At 39.1% G+C, this 17,909-nt stretch overlaps 1 protein-coding gene and 1 non-coding gene across 12 annotated transcripts in view; one reads left to right on the top strand and one right to left on the bottom strand.

The window, feature by feature from the left end:
* MAST4 (microtubule associated serine/threonine kinase family member 4) overlaps window positions 1–17,909 on the bottom strand; it is a 569,167-nt gene that overhangs the window by 116,849 nt on the left and 434,409 nt on the right. The window lies entirely within an intron of this gene.
* On the top strand, window positions 15,890–15,967 carry TRNAG-UCC (transfer RNA glycine (anticodon UCC)). The gene has a single exon. It is a non-coding gene; the product is annotated as a tRNA-Gly (tRNA).

Raw genomic sequence — 17,909 nt, 5'->3', positions numbered from 1 at the left:
CTTATCCACCATTAAAGATTTATTGTAATGTCTTCTTAATTCAGAATATACCTGTTACAGCATTCTTGAAACAGGAATTTTCACCTAACTTCTAAATAACATATAGTGGACATAATTGAGAATTTGTATAAAATATTTGAAAGGAACATTTCTAAATATGATTCAAACAACACATTTCAAAGCCAAACCAAATTTCTTTCTCCAATATTGACTTGGGAACCAATCCTCTCTCTTAGATGTTTGCTGCTTATTATCATTTGTCAACATTCCCATATTTATAATTTCTTAAGGTCAGGCTGCGTCATTTTATTTTCCTTACTGGAGCAATCAACACCCCCTAGCATTATCTGTGAGTTTAATTAAGATCATGTTTACTCAGCCTTAAAGAAGTTGTTGAATAAGAATAGACCCTTGATAATTATGAAGATGGAATGTGGTATTATCAACTCATCTATCAAGAACCATTATTTGGCCTATTAAATTCATAACCGTTAAGTCAGAACGTGTGATTGTTTTTTTAAAAAAATATTGTACAATGTATTTAGTGTTAATTCAAATTAATGTCTCCTTTAATTTTAATATAGGAATATTAAATATATCAACTTGTTGATGTTAATAAGAGAAATTATAAATGACAGATTTATATCCTGGAACTCTCAGCAAAGTTATTTGCTAATTTGAACAAGTTAATTGTAATACAGGTTAGCTTACACAAAAATGGCTATTTGTATTATTTTTTACATTTAGTATTTGATCTAAATCACTTATGAAAATTTCCTATTGACATTCATTTATTAATTTTTATATATGTAAATCAAATAAATAAGAAATATATATCAATAGAAACAGTAACCTAATGACTATCTTACATAAGAATTTCAGTGAAATATGCTGGCAAAGCTAAAATTTAGAAAATATTTCTTAAAAACATTTTAATTGAATTTTCCTAAGAAACAAATAGAATGACTAATACATTACCACAACAAGTCAAATAAGTAGCCAATAATTTGTATTTAAAACAAAGAAAAACACAAACAAAAAATTCTCACAATTGTATCAGTTATTTAAAGTCTACCAAAAAAAAAAGGGTGGAAAAGTACTGATGTGATTAAAAAAATGTGATTAAAAAAAAAAAAAAAACTCAAAAAGAAACGTGGGAATAAAACTTGATGGAATCTGCTTGGCCAATATAAAAATATAACAATGTAAAACATAAAAACAAGAACAAAGTTTATATTACATTCATCCCATGTTTGCCCACCATCTAAAAAGATTTGTAAACTTTACAAACTGATGATTATGAATGTAATCAATGGTGAAAGAAAACATAGGATTCTTTATCTAATAATATAAAAGTAGGTTAGAAGAAGTTAAAAACAAGTTGCCTCAGAATTTGAACAGTTCACCATAATTAAGGTACTGGTATTATGTTACACAAATCCTTAAATAATCGGAGGGATATCTTATTGACAAATGTGATGAACAATCAAAACTGAAAGTGTCTTCTCTAACTTCTATATGGCTCTTTAGCCTGAAGCTAGTGAGAGTAGTAAAATTTTTGAATCTCTCAAAGTCAAACAGGAAGCTTTTAAACATGAAATGTTCCTCAGCATGGCAAAACCAGACTTTACAAAATACAGACCAAGACAGAGATTTACATATGTACACAAATCTCTACACTCCGAAGTAGGGTCTTGGCCTCTCAAAGGAACTTATTTGTTGCTAACAGTCTTAAGGGTAAAGGGGCATATTTTTTTTTTTTTTTACTGTATTTAACCTTAAAATACCTAGATCTTGATATATATATTAATACTTTAAAAATACTGGGACCCTAGTGAGATATTCTGTATATAACTCTTCAAAGTTGGAGGGGAGGGGTGGCCATCCAATCTGACTATCACCTACTTCTGGTATCCCTGACAGTCACTTAATCTTATTGTTCTAGGTACCTGATTCCCAATAAATGAGTTAAAATCTGCATTTAACCCCACAACAAGAGAACTCCTGATGGGCAGGACCTGTGAGTATTTACTACCTAGACTGCCACAGCACCTGGCTCTGCCGGCGTTAATAACGACACTGGTGTAAAATGCTGAGCTGACCTCTGTTGTCATTATTTACTCATCCAGGTATCACACTCTCTTCTGCTGATGAAAGGAGAAGCTCATGAATAGCAGGTGTGAGGAGGCTTCTGGGGTGCTGGCGACCACACCATACTCATTTAACCCATAAAGTGATAAAATAGCAGAAACATCACCACCTGAGCAAACTCAAGGTCCCTTTTCTTTCACCAGCATAACGAAGTTGAATCACCCTTGCTTTTTCTCAAGCCATGTCACCCAAGGGAAAAAACAAGTGCCATCCTACCAGGTAAAATAGGAGCATCATTTCTACTCTAGCAAGAATCTCTTGTTGAAAACTTATCCTCTTCTAACCATTTGAGCTTGTAAAGAGTTATCTCTAGTTCAGCCCTAGGAACCTTAAAGGTATTGGATTGCAAAAGTGAAACTAAAGAACAGTTATGAATTCGAGTTCCAGCTATCCATCCCCAAAATGCAATCTTTCTGCTTCACTCTTTAAGAAGAAATGGAAGCCATCCACCCTGCCCGTGCTTGCTTCTGAAAGCTGAAGCCAGGAACAACCATTGCCCACAAAGCACCTGCTCCTCTTCAGGCCACCCAGCTGAAAAAACACATGGGGACACAGCCTATGATGACATGCTCAGTCTGTTCTGTCTGTTGGCAAGGTGACACAATGGCACAGATTCTTTACTTGGAAAATCTGAATTTAGCCCAAGAAGATAGCCATATATAACGTGAGACAGAGGCAAAGGTAAACGATGGATTAGAACAGGGGCTGATGGTGCTAAGTGAGCTTTCCTTGTTACCTCATTCCTTTGGTTCCTGCCTAGAAAGATCCACCTACCAACAGAAAACACACACACAAACACATACACACACACACACACACACACACACACACACACACACACACACACACAGAGTACAATAAGTACTGCTGACTGTGGACCTGGGATCTGAGAAGAATAGGAGGGTGAAAGGCAATGACAGTACTTCTGAGTCAGTAGGACTGTCTGGCCCCTGCGGGCCGGGAGGCGAGGCAGGTGGGGACAGAACCCTCTGTGAGAAGAACGTCACAGTTGGAATGGGCACTCGGTTGGAGACGCTTTAGCACGACAGGAAACCACCACCGGGAAGTGTTTTATTTGCTGGCGTGGTGTTTTGGCTCAGACAGGTGACCTGGGATCACACAGGGTGCCGCTCTGCTCCCTGAGTTCACTGTGCCCGCTCACCAAAGCAATTTCACAAGCAGCTTCCCCATCTCCTAACGATTGCCAAGAGTACCTTCCATTTGTCAGGAGCATAAAGAGACAGATCACGCATGTCATCGTGTAAGTCAGGCCTGATCAGAGTGAGGGACAAAGGAACGCGGGCCACTAGCTGAGGGAGGGGAGGGGAAGGCGGTGTATGGATTTTTGGTCCAAAGCGCCCATATTCTATTTCTGCCTAGATCGTCCTTATGCTCAGAGCTCCGTATGAAGGGCGTGGCGGGACCTGTAAAAGTCTCACAGCTGGATCTGTCACATCTCTCCTGGCAGAAGAACCTGTTAATTATCCTCTACCAGGTCTGTAAAAGCTGTGAGGCCCACCAGGCTGTGGCTTTCTGCAACTGTTCTGAGTAGCTGAAATGCAGCTTAATTTTAAATTACAATCATTTGGGGACATGAATACTGATCATGTCTGATCGTGGTAGGACAAGCTGAGAAAGAGAAACCCAAACAGGCAGTAATTTCTAACAGTCACAGCCGACTTGAAAGGTCAACACTCAGTACGACATATGACTGACCACAATTGAGGGGCAGTGAATTGCCTAAGAAGAGCTCCAGGAATTCTGAAAAGCTAGCCTATAATTTATTAATTCATCTCGATGAAAAATTTGATAAATCTGCACAGGAGGCCAATTATAGACCATAGCTTTACTGAATGTGAACATCTGCTAACTATTTCCTGATACCTTAATAGAATCTGAACACTGAATATTCCTTGAACAAAGAGGAAGGCAGAAGTGGAAGAAACTGGGCATGAACAGGAGGCAGAAATTGTCTAGCTAATGTGGTATTGCTGAAAACATGTTATAAAACAGGCAGGCTTCTGTTTCCTTATCTTTACAATGAAGGGGTTAGACCAGATTAGAGGAGTTATTAACTATTTTTGTTTGGTTTATGAAATTTTAAAAATATAGAAAATATAGAAAAATAATCAAACAATTCCCACCACGTGAAATGAACAATAGTATCATTTTCTGACGTTTATTCTCAATCTTTAGTATATATATGTCCTTTCAGTGGCTGGGAAAGCTTTGTGCAGTGAACCTCCCGGGGATTATCTGGTTCTATAAGGGTGTACACCTTTCACTGTCTTTCTAGTGAGTAGGCTACTTTAAACGCTGTAGGGGTTGCAGTTAAGTTGGAGAAAACTAGTAGTAATACAAGTGATTCTTGTCCATAATAATGTAAATGAATTTTGTCTTGTGCAAATACAGTTAATATCCACCCACAGAGAGATGACCCCAAACATTTAATATCATTGTCCTACGAGATATTAACTGGTTTTGTATCTATTAGCAAATTTTATTTCATCATTTCTGATTATATGTATATAATATATACATTTATATATTTTATGTATATATATGGTTTTCAAAATCTCTTACTGTTGTCCTCATTAATAAGTTAAATAAAATCTCTGACACATATTTATTTTATATTTGTATGACACTCATGTTTTTGACGTTTTGGATAAATTGCACTTTAGCACACACTATATATTATAGATATTCTGTAACTTACTTTTTTTTTCACTCAACATTATATTTTTGAGATTTAACCATGGCAACATAAATATGGGTTTAATTCATGCCTTTTTTAGATTATTCATTTGAAGCAAATTTTAGGATTATTAAATGCACTAAAATTATGTATATCATGGACATTTCTTTTTTCTTTGTGCAACATTAAATATCTAGGCCTCTGTGTATTTGCAAATCTGATTGTAAAAGCCTTGAAAAGTATCTTCGAGACTGAATTTGAAAGAAAAATTATATCATGCAACATAAAGCAAGTCTTCCTTACAATTTTCTTTGGACACTTCTCCCCCAAATCCTTAATTCCTTCAGATGCTGCCTTGCCCTTCTCTCCATGTCTGTCTTCATAGTATTGTCTTCTGCAGAAATAACTTTTTTGTCTTTCATATGTAAATCAATCTACCCTTCCTCTGGGCCTCTTGTCTACAGCTCTACCCCTTTTCCTGTAGAGCACAATGAGGCCACAGCTGGTAGCTGGCTGGATAAGCTTTAGTGCCCCTTAGAAGGCAACAGGAAGCAAAGCATTAATATTCCTGTCCGTGACATACTCTGTTATTTAGGTGAAGTTATGACACTGCCGATGTCTTCCCTATGGCCCATGAAATCAGGGCTCCCCCCAAGGTTCCACTGATTCATTCAACAAATTACTTTTCGAGCTCCTAATACATGCTACGTACTACTCTAAACAAACAAATATCCCTGCTGTCCTCTAGAGACCTGTATTCTAGAGAAGGAAGCAGATAATAAACATAATAAACTAGTAAGATAGTATGGGAGATGGTGATGACCTCTGTAGTACGAGGGATGGCGATGGAGAACAATGACGCAGAGGGTAGGACACGGACGGATGTGGGAAATCACGATCTTAAACAGATGGTTAGGGAAAGCCGCATGGGGTGGTGGGGAGGGGCGGGGGGCGGTGTCTGAGTAAGATGGGAGGATGAGGGAGTGAACATTCAGGAAGAGCAAAGGCCCTGGTCAGGAGTGCTCCAGGACCAGCAGGCAGGCCAGCGTGCGGGAGGGGAGCCGGCCAGAGGCGAACAGCCAAGAGGACAGTGGACAGAGCCCGGGGCCACCTCTGGGACAGGTGCAGGCCACAGCACGGAGACTGGTTTTACTCTGGGTGAAAAGGGAAGCTGTTGGAAGGTTTTAAACACCATCCGAGTTTTGGTTTAAGAGAATCATTCTGGCTGCTAGATTGCAATAACCAAAGGAGGAGGGAGAAAGGCCAGTTAGGGAGCTAAGCCTAGTACACCCCATCTCCTGTGACTCAACTTCAAAACACAGCATTTTATTTTAAAAACTCATGCCAAAATCGCCCCCAAGATTCAATGCAGGTATGAGAGCAGTCCATGCTCTTTTGTACAGCCTCTGAAACACTGGAGAAAGAGCAGGTAGCTAGAACTGTGGTGACTGCCAAGCAGAGAGCTTCAGCCCTCTGCACGTGGGCATCAATGCAATGACCTAGTTTATCGTCATCCGGCGTATATTATTGTGAATGCTTCGTATTGATACTATCGGCTTGATACTTGAACTTAACTTTTCCATTAGTAGAAAAACTCCTTTTAAAAGGCATTAATTATAATGGAAATGAATGACTGCTCATACTGCTTTCACCTAGGAGCAAAAAAATTAGGCTAGTTATATGCCTAGAGGAAGGTATAGGTCTCCAAGCTTTCAAAAATTCTGAGGAAAATATATATATATTACTGTATACAGTACTTCTTGTAAATATATCTAATCCATTAAGATAAGCCCTTGGTGAGGTCTAGCCCAATTTTCTGTCTTTGTACAGGAAGAGAGAGATGGCTGAACATACAGATATTGGCAAGATGCTATTCAATGTAAAAAACATTTATGGGCAGGTACGATGGGCAATAAGAAAATGAAGAAAACACTCTCAAAGTGTTTAAAGTATAAAAGAAGAGCTAAGAATGATTCACAGATAACTGTATTCTAAGGCAGAATCTGGCAGAGTTGTACCAACAAAAATGTGTTGCTATCTAAAGTATGAGATAAAATCCCCATCAGCTTTGAAACGTATTTTCATAACTAATAAGCACTGGAATTTTATAGTATATGCTAAGTATGACAAGTTGCCCCTCCATTTCATAGGTCTTCCCTAAATAACCCCTTAATCTTGGTGATCTGCCTGACACAGAAACTTTTTTTAAACCTATTTCGTCTCAGTTATTCCATTTGTGGCTATTTCAAAGTGAAATACATGAACACAGCTATCTCTATGTGGCTCACATGGTGAGCCCTGATGTCGTATGTGAGCATGTGACTGATTGGGGGGCTGACGTGCACCATGTTGCACCAGAGTGACCCTGGCAAGCAGAGCATCCACTCTGTGGTCACTCATTCATTCAGTAAACATAACCAGGGATTCCACCTGGAGCTTACCATCTAGGATAGGGCATAAGGTCCTTGAGGTCGAAGATTATATTTTCTATCATAGTGAATCTCTTTGGATACCCAGAAAATACAAATGACTTGAATAGAGATTCAGTAAATATTTTTGAATAACTAACTAAATATGGTTCCTACCATTAAGGAGTTTCTAATTTAACTTGGAGGACAAACATAGTCTAATCTACAAGACTAAACTGATCTAAGACGATATTATAGTCTAATTCTACTAGCTTGATCAAGGCCGTGTATAACTGAGAAAACACAAAGAGCTGACAGGTTTATATGATGTGAAACATCTTACTGAGAAAACCTACATACACGTCATTCTGAATAAAATTACAATGAGAAATCAGAGGAATTAAAAGAGGGGCATATCACAATGGTCAAACTCAAGCAGGAGCTGGTAATAATATGGGATTTACAGCAGCAAAGTTAAGTCCAACTGCTGAAAATGTCAGAAGTAAAAAGTAATTAAAGTGAGAAGGCTCTCAATACCTGTTAATTTTTTTTAGTGCAATTTATCTGCAACATGCATTATGGGACATACCTAGCCTGCACATCCCCCAAGAATCCTAAGACATCAGGGCAGGTCATCTATTTGAATGAAGACACTTAAGGACTGGAACAGTCAATGATGAGATGAATTCTGGACTTTTGACTAGTCACGCAGAGCATAATAGCTCAAGCCTCACACCAAAGACACGTAATAAAGATTGTTTGTACTTGAGATGAGGGTGTGGAGAAAGTGCTGCAAAGGTAAGGTCATTAACTCTGATCCAAGAGTTGAAGGGCATGTACTGTATCTTGGCAAACTGCTTCAAAGGCTGATTTGGCCAAACATTGCATGGAGTCATTCAAAAATATGGTCTAATCTGTCCTGCAAGGCTAAGAGCTGTTATTACCTGGCTGGGCTGACCTCTGGCTGGGCTATCAAAGTGGCAATGAGTCAGCTGAGGGAGGGACCAAGGTGGTGGCCCCAATTTTATAACTGGCTAAAGGGTTTTAAAAACAAACACCTATGAGACTGACACACAAGCCTTTGGTTGTTCTCAGGGCAGCTATAGACAGTGACCAAAGATAAGTCTACAGACATGTTTGAGAGTTAAGGAAAAATAAACAAAATACAAACTAATGTTCTTCTAAACCTCTACTTTACAAGTGTGTTTGTGTTTGGGGGGTTGGGGGATGTGTGTGACATTTTTTTTTAAAACTTCCATGTTTCATACTCAATATGGAGAAAAGTCACAACTTGATACATTTTTTTTTTTGAGTAGTAGAAAACCAAGTTCAAAGTCCAACTACAAAAATTACCTTTAATGAATTTAATTTAATAGCATTGGATTCTTCCCAGTTGGCCAGTGCTATGCAAAGAAATCTTTCCAAAAAAACTCTTTCCAAAAAGAGCAAACGTAACAGCTTAAATCTAATGTTCCACTCCGCCTTTCTAGAAATACTATAATAAAACTGTACGATTAACTTCTTTCCCCTGTACCTAGTACCTCCTGCTTTATTGCTTTAAAGAAATGGTCATCAACTTTATAAAGCTGGATTGGAAGATTTTCTTACATTCAAATCTTATTTGAACAAATATATATAACAGCTGAACTGATATAATATTGTTTTACCCACTCTGGGCTTCTCCATACAGAAATCAAATCTCAGTTTAACTTGCTACACCTAGAAACATTTAATTTGGTGGATATGTTTTACTGTAGTAGGGTAATTTATCTATAAAGCTAAACACGACCCATACAAATCAAAAGCTCTGCTCCCTCTTTCTGGTTCACAGGATTCTGGGGCCGCTCCAATCTGACCCACAAAATGGGAGGGGGAGCTGACTTCCGTAACCACCGGATCTCCTTTTATGACACTCAACAGAAATTTATGTCAAGCCTGGGATGAACAGCATGACTATTTAACGCCCTCCCAACTCGAAAGCATTTTGCATTCACAGCAATTTGGCATAATGCTTTGCCCACAAATGACCTGTCTCTGATTCCCGGGCTTCCACAGTCAGAAGACAAACAGACACACATGGAAAGCCCACATCCGAGCTCCACTTCGTGCTTTTCTGTGAGGAAAAGTCACGTGGCAAAAAGCCATCCTCTTTCTGGTATGTTTTGTTGCTAGCTGCGCCCAATTCAGAATCTTGCAAAATGACATTCTGCTAATGACAGGAATGTCAAAGCTGTGATAATGGGCACAAGTAGAAGAAAATGTTTCCTAAATGGAGAAATAACAGGAAAACTGCCAAATGGATATTAAAATGAGTTGTGTGTTCCTCCCATACTTAAGCACTTAGTCCCCTACTATTTGTGTCCAACGTGAAAGGGAAGCAGACCTCTAAGGAGGGAAGAATAGCCCACCTAGGTGAAAAGCACAGAAGAAACAAGACGTTGAAGGACTGTTTTCCCTTAATTAACTGACAGATGTCTTTTCTCTTCCTCATTTGCATCCACTGATGTTTTCTTAGTCAGTCTCTCATTTTGCAATGATGAAATTGGCCACAAGGAACCAATTCTGTTTCTGAAGACAGGAGGGCTGGGGTGATACCAGAAGATGCTGGTCTTTAAATTGCTCAGTATTCAGTCTGGGTAATGAATGCTCCTTGCTCTTGCCATTTGTGGGCTGAGCCACAGAATTTTAGCTCAGGAAGATGAAGTAATGACTGCCAAGGCAGCACCACCAGCTAGTGGCAAATAGGGCTTAGGAAGGGAGGTCATGTGGGCTCCCACAACCAGGGCACATTCGAAGTTAGAAATATCTGCATTAGACAGAGAAATACATTTAACTACATCTTATATGAATGTATTATACATTCCACAAGGGAAAAGGTAGTTCTGTTTTAGATTTCACTGACTGGCTATTTCTTAGGAGAGTACAGTTACAAAATACAAGGACTTGCCATTGGCACACCTGGCTTCAAATTCCAATCCCCTTAAGCCTCAATTTACTGATCTGTAGAATAGGAATAAGAATATGAACTACCTTGGAGGGCGAAGTACAGGTGAAATGAAATAATGCATGCGAAGAAATTATCACAATGCTTGGCACAGTAAGTGCTTCATAAATATTAGCTGTCAGAAGACAACATTTTGGTCTTTCTTTCTTGCATACATTCTTTCACGCATATATGTCTTCCTATTTAGAATGTTACACTAAGGCTTTCCCTCAAGGATCCTGGAACAAGAAGCACAAGATTGCCCATAGAATTAACTTCTAAAATCAATACAATGAATTATGCAAGAGCTAAAGAGGCTGGTTCTAAGGCAGCAGACTTGACAGTAAATGTAAATATTAACACAGTTATAGAAGGAGTATAACAATAAGTAGGGCAATTGGTTGGCTTCAGAAACAGAGAAAAACAAATGCTGCAGAACCACAAGTTCAAGTGTTCATCCAAGGGCTTCAAATTGGCATCCTCAAGGTGAAGGACATGCAAGGGTCTGCACCCAACACAGACATCAAAGTTTCAGATCAACTGTCAAAACCATGTGCATCTGTCCACCTTTGCCCAATGCTGTGGATCATTTAAGCCATCTAATAAGCCTTGCTCTGCTACCATATTCCCTAAGCCACTTTCTGACTACTTCATGGAGAGGTCTGCCCAAATGTGAATAACAAGAACAACAATAATGACAACTGCTAACTTTGACTGTTTTTTAATACACGCCAAGCAAGTGTTTAATTTGCATGAGAATCCCAAGGTAAGACTTATTTTTATCCACATCTTATAGATGTGAAAACTGAAGACCTGAGAAATTCAGAAACCTAAGATCACACAGCTAGTAAGTTGTAGAACTGGAATCCAAACCCAGGCAGCATGCCTTCAGAGCTTGTGCTTTTAACCATTTTGTTAAAATGTCTATAAGGCAGAGAATAAGAACTTTGAAGAGCCTAAGCCCCATACTGATTATTTTTCCTCCCTGTAAATTAATGTCTCAGCATTCTGGCCCTGTACGTAAATCAGTGAGCTTGCTAACTACAGACCCATGCCTAAGAGAAAGGGCTGCTCTTCGGATACCAACCAAACTGGATTTCTGAGTCTGTAAGCCTGGCAGTCAGATACAGGAGGTAGGTCAAGTTAACAAGCTTCACACTCAAATTGTGAGGTTTTTCTAGAAGCAGCAAGCCTGACCCAGGCAGACAGACACCGCAGTGTCACCAAGTGGGGCATGCTTTTTATCCTGTGATATACTTGTACACACAGTTATCAGGCTTACAGACAGACAGGTAAGATGTCACGATTTGGACATTCCTTCCTCCACAGCGTATTCTTGAGGATCCAAAGGCAGATGACCCAGCACTTGGATCATACATTTCAAGCAGGCACTTCCTCCTTATCCAGCTGCCCAAACCAGCTGGTCTAGTCAGACACAAGTAGGAAAGAGACTTGTGTTTAAGCATGTGTGATTCAGATTCTTTTAGTCCACTGTTTCTTAATAAGATTTTAAAATAAATCCAAATCTCTGGATCATATCCTCCTTAACATGGCTTTTTTTTTTTTTTTTGCTTTTTGATATCTAGATATCTGACTTAGAGAACACAGAAATCAGATATGTGGTGTGAAGCCTCTTTGTATGTTCTACTGGTTTTAGAGAAAAGGAGGACACTGTAATATGCATTAGGAAGTGAATCTGGCCAGCAGAAAATCTAAAACATATATATTGACCATATTGAGACAAGCTTTTTTTTTAAAGAATTATTTACAAATGATATATCTCAAATGATACAAATGATATACAAATGATATATCTCAAGATACAACAAACTCGACATTATAAAATCTATGTATTTACAACTTCTATAAACTTGTGACCCCAAGATTCTTCTCTTGTACTTATTCTTTCAGGATGTCAATCTTTTAGTCTGGTATTTCCCCCCATTTTTTTTTTTAATTGAAGTATAGTTGATTTACAATGCTGTGTTAGTTTCAGGTGTACAGCAAAGTGATTCATATATATATATATATATATATATATATATATATATATATTCTTTTTCAGATTCTTTTCCCTTATAGGTTATTAAGATATTGACTATAGTTCCCTGTGCTATACAATAGGTCCTCGTTGTTTATCTATTTTATATATAGTACTGTGTATCTGTTAATCCCAAACTCCTAATTGCATCTTCCCGCATTCTTGCCTCCCAAAGACCTCCCAGACTCTAAGAGAGCATGTATGAGAATGTGTCCGTGGAAAGAGGTTTCACTGAATTGTGTGAATTACATTAAAACTGTGGCAGGAGTTCAGACAAGGCAGAGTGCCAGGAAAGCGTCAGTTCCTAAGGAAAAGTTTAATGCTGGCTTCACTCACCTTCAAATCACCAGCCTGCCTCTTATGGGCATGGCCACCTACTTCTCACAGGGCCAGCCCTGTGTTCAAAGAGGTGACCTCATTCGTCCTAGCCTGGAATCTGGCCCTTAATGAGTAAGTACCCTGAGCCCCAGAACAACACAGGCACTCCGCCTCTTCACCATATTCACCAGGCATCCTACCTCAACTCATACTGCATTCCCTGCAGCTACTCAGAGAGCTCCTCTTCGTTGTGTCCCTGGATTCCTGTTTACTAAAGTTATGGAATTCCTGACCTTCACACGAAAACATTTCTCAGTAGAAATTCAAAGGTATAGAGAGATGGCACCTTACTGTGTAAAATTTCTATATCCAAAAGGATCCAGAGTAACTCGCCCCATGAAATTAAATTGCATATCATGACTAGAATTAAGACACTTAACTTACTGAAAACAAACCAACTGACACTATGAAAGAAACGAATGTGAACTCTTCCACTGGCAACTTTTGCTTTTCTTTTTTCTAAACAGACCCTAAATCCTATTGAAAGAGCAAAATACATAGGAAAACAACAATGCAGCTAAACCATCATGAAAATAAAATCTGTCAATAGCTACCAAGTGAGTCATTCCTTTGGCTTTGTGGTCACATCATATTTTCATTCACAGTATAATCATAAAATTGTAGGGTTTGCTTATATAACAAAGAGTGTTTTCTGCCTGGGTCTTCAGATGGTAGCTACACTGACTATTTAGTACAGGCCCCAAAGTTTCTGAACTCACACAGTTATATGGTAAAAAGCAAAAACACTCTGTGCTATTAGCCAATCTGCCTCAAGGACAGTACATCAAAACTGTGATGCTATGTTCTTCAAATCACAAAAACTGTTTTTCATTTTACTTTAAAAAAAATCACACAAACACTTTAGTTATGCATTTTGCATCTGAAAGCATCAATATTCTAAAATAATGTATAAGACGGCCGATGAGTGGTAAGCAATAGGTCGTATGATCTTTCTACAAACTGGGGACTAGCACCTGGTGATCAACAATTTCTCAAGACAAAGTCACCTCCTTCCCCTCCTCCAACAATACCATCATGAACTTGGTTTTCTTGTTTTATCTCAACTTGTTTTCCTGATGTGCAGCTTGATTACCCCACCAAAACCCCCCAGCAGTTTTTAAAGAGTGTCTCTGCCCCAGGCAGAGGCAAGACAGTTACCAGGACCCCAAAGAAGATGTGCTTATGAGTTTGCAATCAGGAAATCTGGGGAGGGAGACATTTCCCTAAGTTTTTAAATAGCTCCATTGTTTAGTTAGACGACACTGCATATTTGAGAGGGAAAAAAAAAAGGCCTACCCAAGGTTTAACAGAAACTAGGCAGTCATGCTTAAAAAAATAAAAAAGAGTGAAGACCAAAATGAAATAAACATATAATCCCCTAAATTAGAAATGCAACTGTCAAAGCTTTCAATATCCGGGTAGGCAAATTGTTCCTATCTTAGGCAGGTGAAGACATTTTTCTCAAGTAAGTACTATAGAGAGTAAAGATTATTAATGTGGGAATATTTTTATCCTTGAGAAATAGGAAATAGGAAATAACTGGGTAGGGGAGGTCCCAGGAAGATTATGTAATGTGTCCATAATACATTGTTAAACTAAAACATATAATTCCATTTATTAAAAAATTTTAATTATTTTATTACAGTAAATACCAGCAGAACCAATAATTAATATTTGTGTTCTAGTTGTTAAAAAAAAATACTGGCAATGAGTCTGGCCCCAAAGTTAGGAAGAATTAATGGTATATTACTCATAAATAACTCTATCTCCCAAATCCTCCTGGCCCTCATCGTCACAGCCTTGCTTCAGAGATTAGTCATTTTTCAACTGTTAAAACTTCCTTTCAGAAACGGAACTTTGATTCGTTTTTCACCTCTTCCTGTAACATGATTTTTACCTCAACAAGATTAACCTCTAACTCAACTATGTGAAAGAGTTAATCAATTTGTAAAGAGATGAAGAGAACTACTTCCCTACTCTTTTAAAAATGTTTTTTAAAAATTGATAAGACTCAGGAATAGAAATAGGGTTGGCCGCTTTTCTTAGGATAGTTCATTTTTGGGTCATTCTGTCCTCCAAATGCTTTTTAGGTACTCAATGAAATATGTATTTTAAAAGATCTATCCCACAATAAGGACCTACTTCTGCCTGGGTCACACTAGCCTGACATCGAACGACAAAAAAGTCCAGAACTGAGGGAAGAAAAGGTGGCCCAAAGAGGGCCAAGGACTGAGGCTGACAGAAAACTGTCTTTTTGCCTGAGAACCGCAGAGCTTGAACCTGCAACAAAGGCTCTCCGCTCGCCCACCCACTTCTGTCTTCTCTTAAGATCACTAACCACCACCTAGAATTAACTGCCTCCTCTCTGTGAAGTTTTTTTGTTTCTAATCAAGCCAATGGACCGCCACCCCTCTCCCACCCCATACACACATCCCTTTTTTTCACCTTTTTCTGAGATGGCAGAGAACAAAGGATGATGTAGAACAAATAAATGATCAGTGTTGCTCTCCTAAAAACCCTGAATGAAGTAGTTAAATAAGCTACGCTACAATCACAAGATGGGATATTTTTCCCAAAATGCTTACTTACAATGGTGAAAAGCGTAGAGTCCAAAGCTTGATATCAAACATGCTTGAAAATACATAGAATGCAAAGAAACTGGACTGGAAGGAAATGTACATAAACAATAACAATGATTACTTCTCAGTGGCAGGAATATGGGAAAATGTGTGTATACTTGTGCTTTAGTTTACAAAAAAATTAACTATGAATCCTGCAACCTCTTAATCTGGAAAAATGTGTGTATGTTATAAAGAAAAACAGAAACCTTCTAAAAATACTGCTGGGGGGCTTCCCTGGTGGCACAGTGGTTAAGAATCCGCCTGCCAATGCAGGGGACATGGGTTCAAGCCCTGGTCTGGGAAGATCCCACATGCCACGGAGCAACTAAGTCCGTGCTCTAGAGCCCGTGAGCCACAACTACTGAGCCCGTGTGCTGCAACTAATGAAGCCCACGCATCTAGGGCCTGTGCTCCACAACAAGAGAGGCCACCACAATGAGAAGCCTGAGCACCGCAACAAAGAGTAGCCCCTGCTTGCTGCAACTAGAGAAAGCCCACGCGCAGCAACGAAGACCCAATGGCAGCCAAAAAAAATAATAAATAAATAAATAAATAAATAAATAAATAAATTAAATTAAATAAAATAAAAATAAAAATACTGCTGGGAATTTCCTGATGGTCCAGTGGTTAGGACACCGCACTTCCACTGCAGGGGTCCTGGCCCAGGTTCGATCCCTGGTCAGGGAACTAAGATCCCACAAGCTGCACAGCGTGGTAAGTAAGTAAAATAAAATAAAGTAAAATGAAATAAAGTAAAATAAAATTAAATAAAATATAAAAACACTGCTCACCACGATTCCCAGGAGGAATGGAGAGAGGTAGAGAGTGATGACAAAGTACCGCGTGACAGGACAGTTTACTGAGATATTAATTTGCGGTATTCCTTCTACTAGAGGAGAATGAAAGGTATGTTTCCTTCCCTCATTCCAAGAAGTCTTTGTGTTCAGAGTCTGGGCTCCTGGGCCTTAGAAGGCCTTTAATAGGCTTTGGTTTCAGGAATGGAAGCAGAAATTAGGAAAAGCCAGAAGGTAAGTCTCACCTGGGCCCTTCCCCCTAAGAACACAAGAGCCTGTGAGTGACGCTCCTACAGGAAATGGGCAGCGAGGAGCTGCCTGAACCTAGAAGACAGGGGTGAGTTTCCCTGAGACCAGGTGGGGAATGGGAGAAGGCACAGGTGTCTGGTGGTGTGAATGGCTAGGACCTGTGTCCACTCCTTTCCAAGGCAGGGCTCCAAGAGGTACATGGTGACAGAGTTAAGAACAGGAGCCATGCTTGCTTTGCCAGTGCCACTTAGAGATGTTCTTGCCCACTACAGTACAGGCATCCCGAGTACCCACAACCCAGCTCAGAACAGGCCTCCTCATTTCACGTGGGCTTCGACTAGAAGTAACGCAGATGAGTAGGAAGCCACTGCTGGTTTCCACGTCACGTGACCATATCAGAAAGGCCACATCAAGCAATGTGGTGGCATTGACTGTGGCGATGGTTTCATCGGTGTATACCTAGCTCCAAACTCACCGAGTTGTATACATCAAATATGTACAGCTTTTTGTATGTCAACTCTACCTCAGTAAAGTGATTAAAAACAAAACAAAACAATTATAGTAGAAAAAACAACGCACCAGATCCCCTTTGGCTGGGAAGTACCAGCCAGTCCTAAGTCACAGCAACCCAAAGCATCAGCTAACTGTCTCTCTCAGGAAACCATCAATAAATGCCATTTTATTATTTTAGCAAAAGCTCAGCCCTCTTCAGAACCTGATTTAAAACATGAAAACAGAAACAAAGCATGGAATGTTGACCATACAGTTTGCTAATGACAGGACTTGTTCACACCCCTTTAATTACAATCCAGTGGCTGCTGGTTGTATAGTCACAGTGGTGCTAATCAAAGCCGGGCCAGGCCCAATTCTAATAGTTATTAATGATGTGGGGAAGACACAGCTAGACTTTGGCGGCCTTGGTCAGCTCGACAAATAGCAAAGCCAAAAGGAGTAAGGTCTCCTTAACTTAAAATGCCAATAAAAGCCCTACGTATAACCCTAGAGTTGCAGAGGTTTGAAAGTGAATGCAGGTCATCTCAATGGTTCCCTCTAAACTAGCAGTCCTTCAGAGGAACCTTTCTTTTGTTTATAAATTCAACCCCTGGAGTTAGAGGAATACACTCATAAATGAAGATTATCCTTTTAGAATATCCACACAGAGCACACAATTTCTGTAGTGGTACATATAATCAGCTCCTCTAAAACAACAAAGAACTCTATATAGACATCATCTTTTCCCAGCATTTATCGTTAAATATATTCACTCCTCTTAGAGCTTTAATTACTGAATTTATATTCCGGTGGTGGTTACCGTATTGCATTGGAATATTAAGCGTCCCACATTCAATTTGCAGAAAATCTGCAAAGTTGAAGCTGCAATGCAAAACTAACTAGAATCATACTGTCACATGTTAAGAAAGCATAAAGCTCCCAGTATTGGGGTTAGTGATATGGAACGAATCATCTGTTATTACATAGCCTGAGATTTTAGGAAGGTCACCTAGTTCTCACTACAGAACTTGTGGCCACAGAACCGATGAGGGAAAAATTGTAAATTAGGAATCCAGCACCACAGGGAGAACAGA

This window comes from Balaenoptera acutorostrata, chromosome 2 (assembly GCF_949987535.1).
Source record: "Balaenoptera acutorostrata chromosome 2, mBalAcu1.1, whole genome shotgun sequence".
In the NCBI taxonomy this organism is placed as follows: domain Eukaryota; kingdom Metazoa; phylum Chordata; class Mammalia; order Artiodactyla; family Balaenopteridae; genus Balaenoptera; species Balaenoptera acutorostrata.
This window is presented reverse-complemented; position numbering and strand designations above follow the sequence as displayed.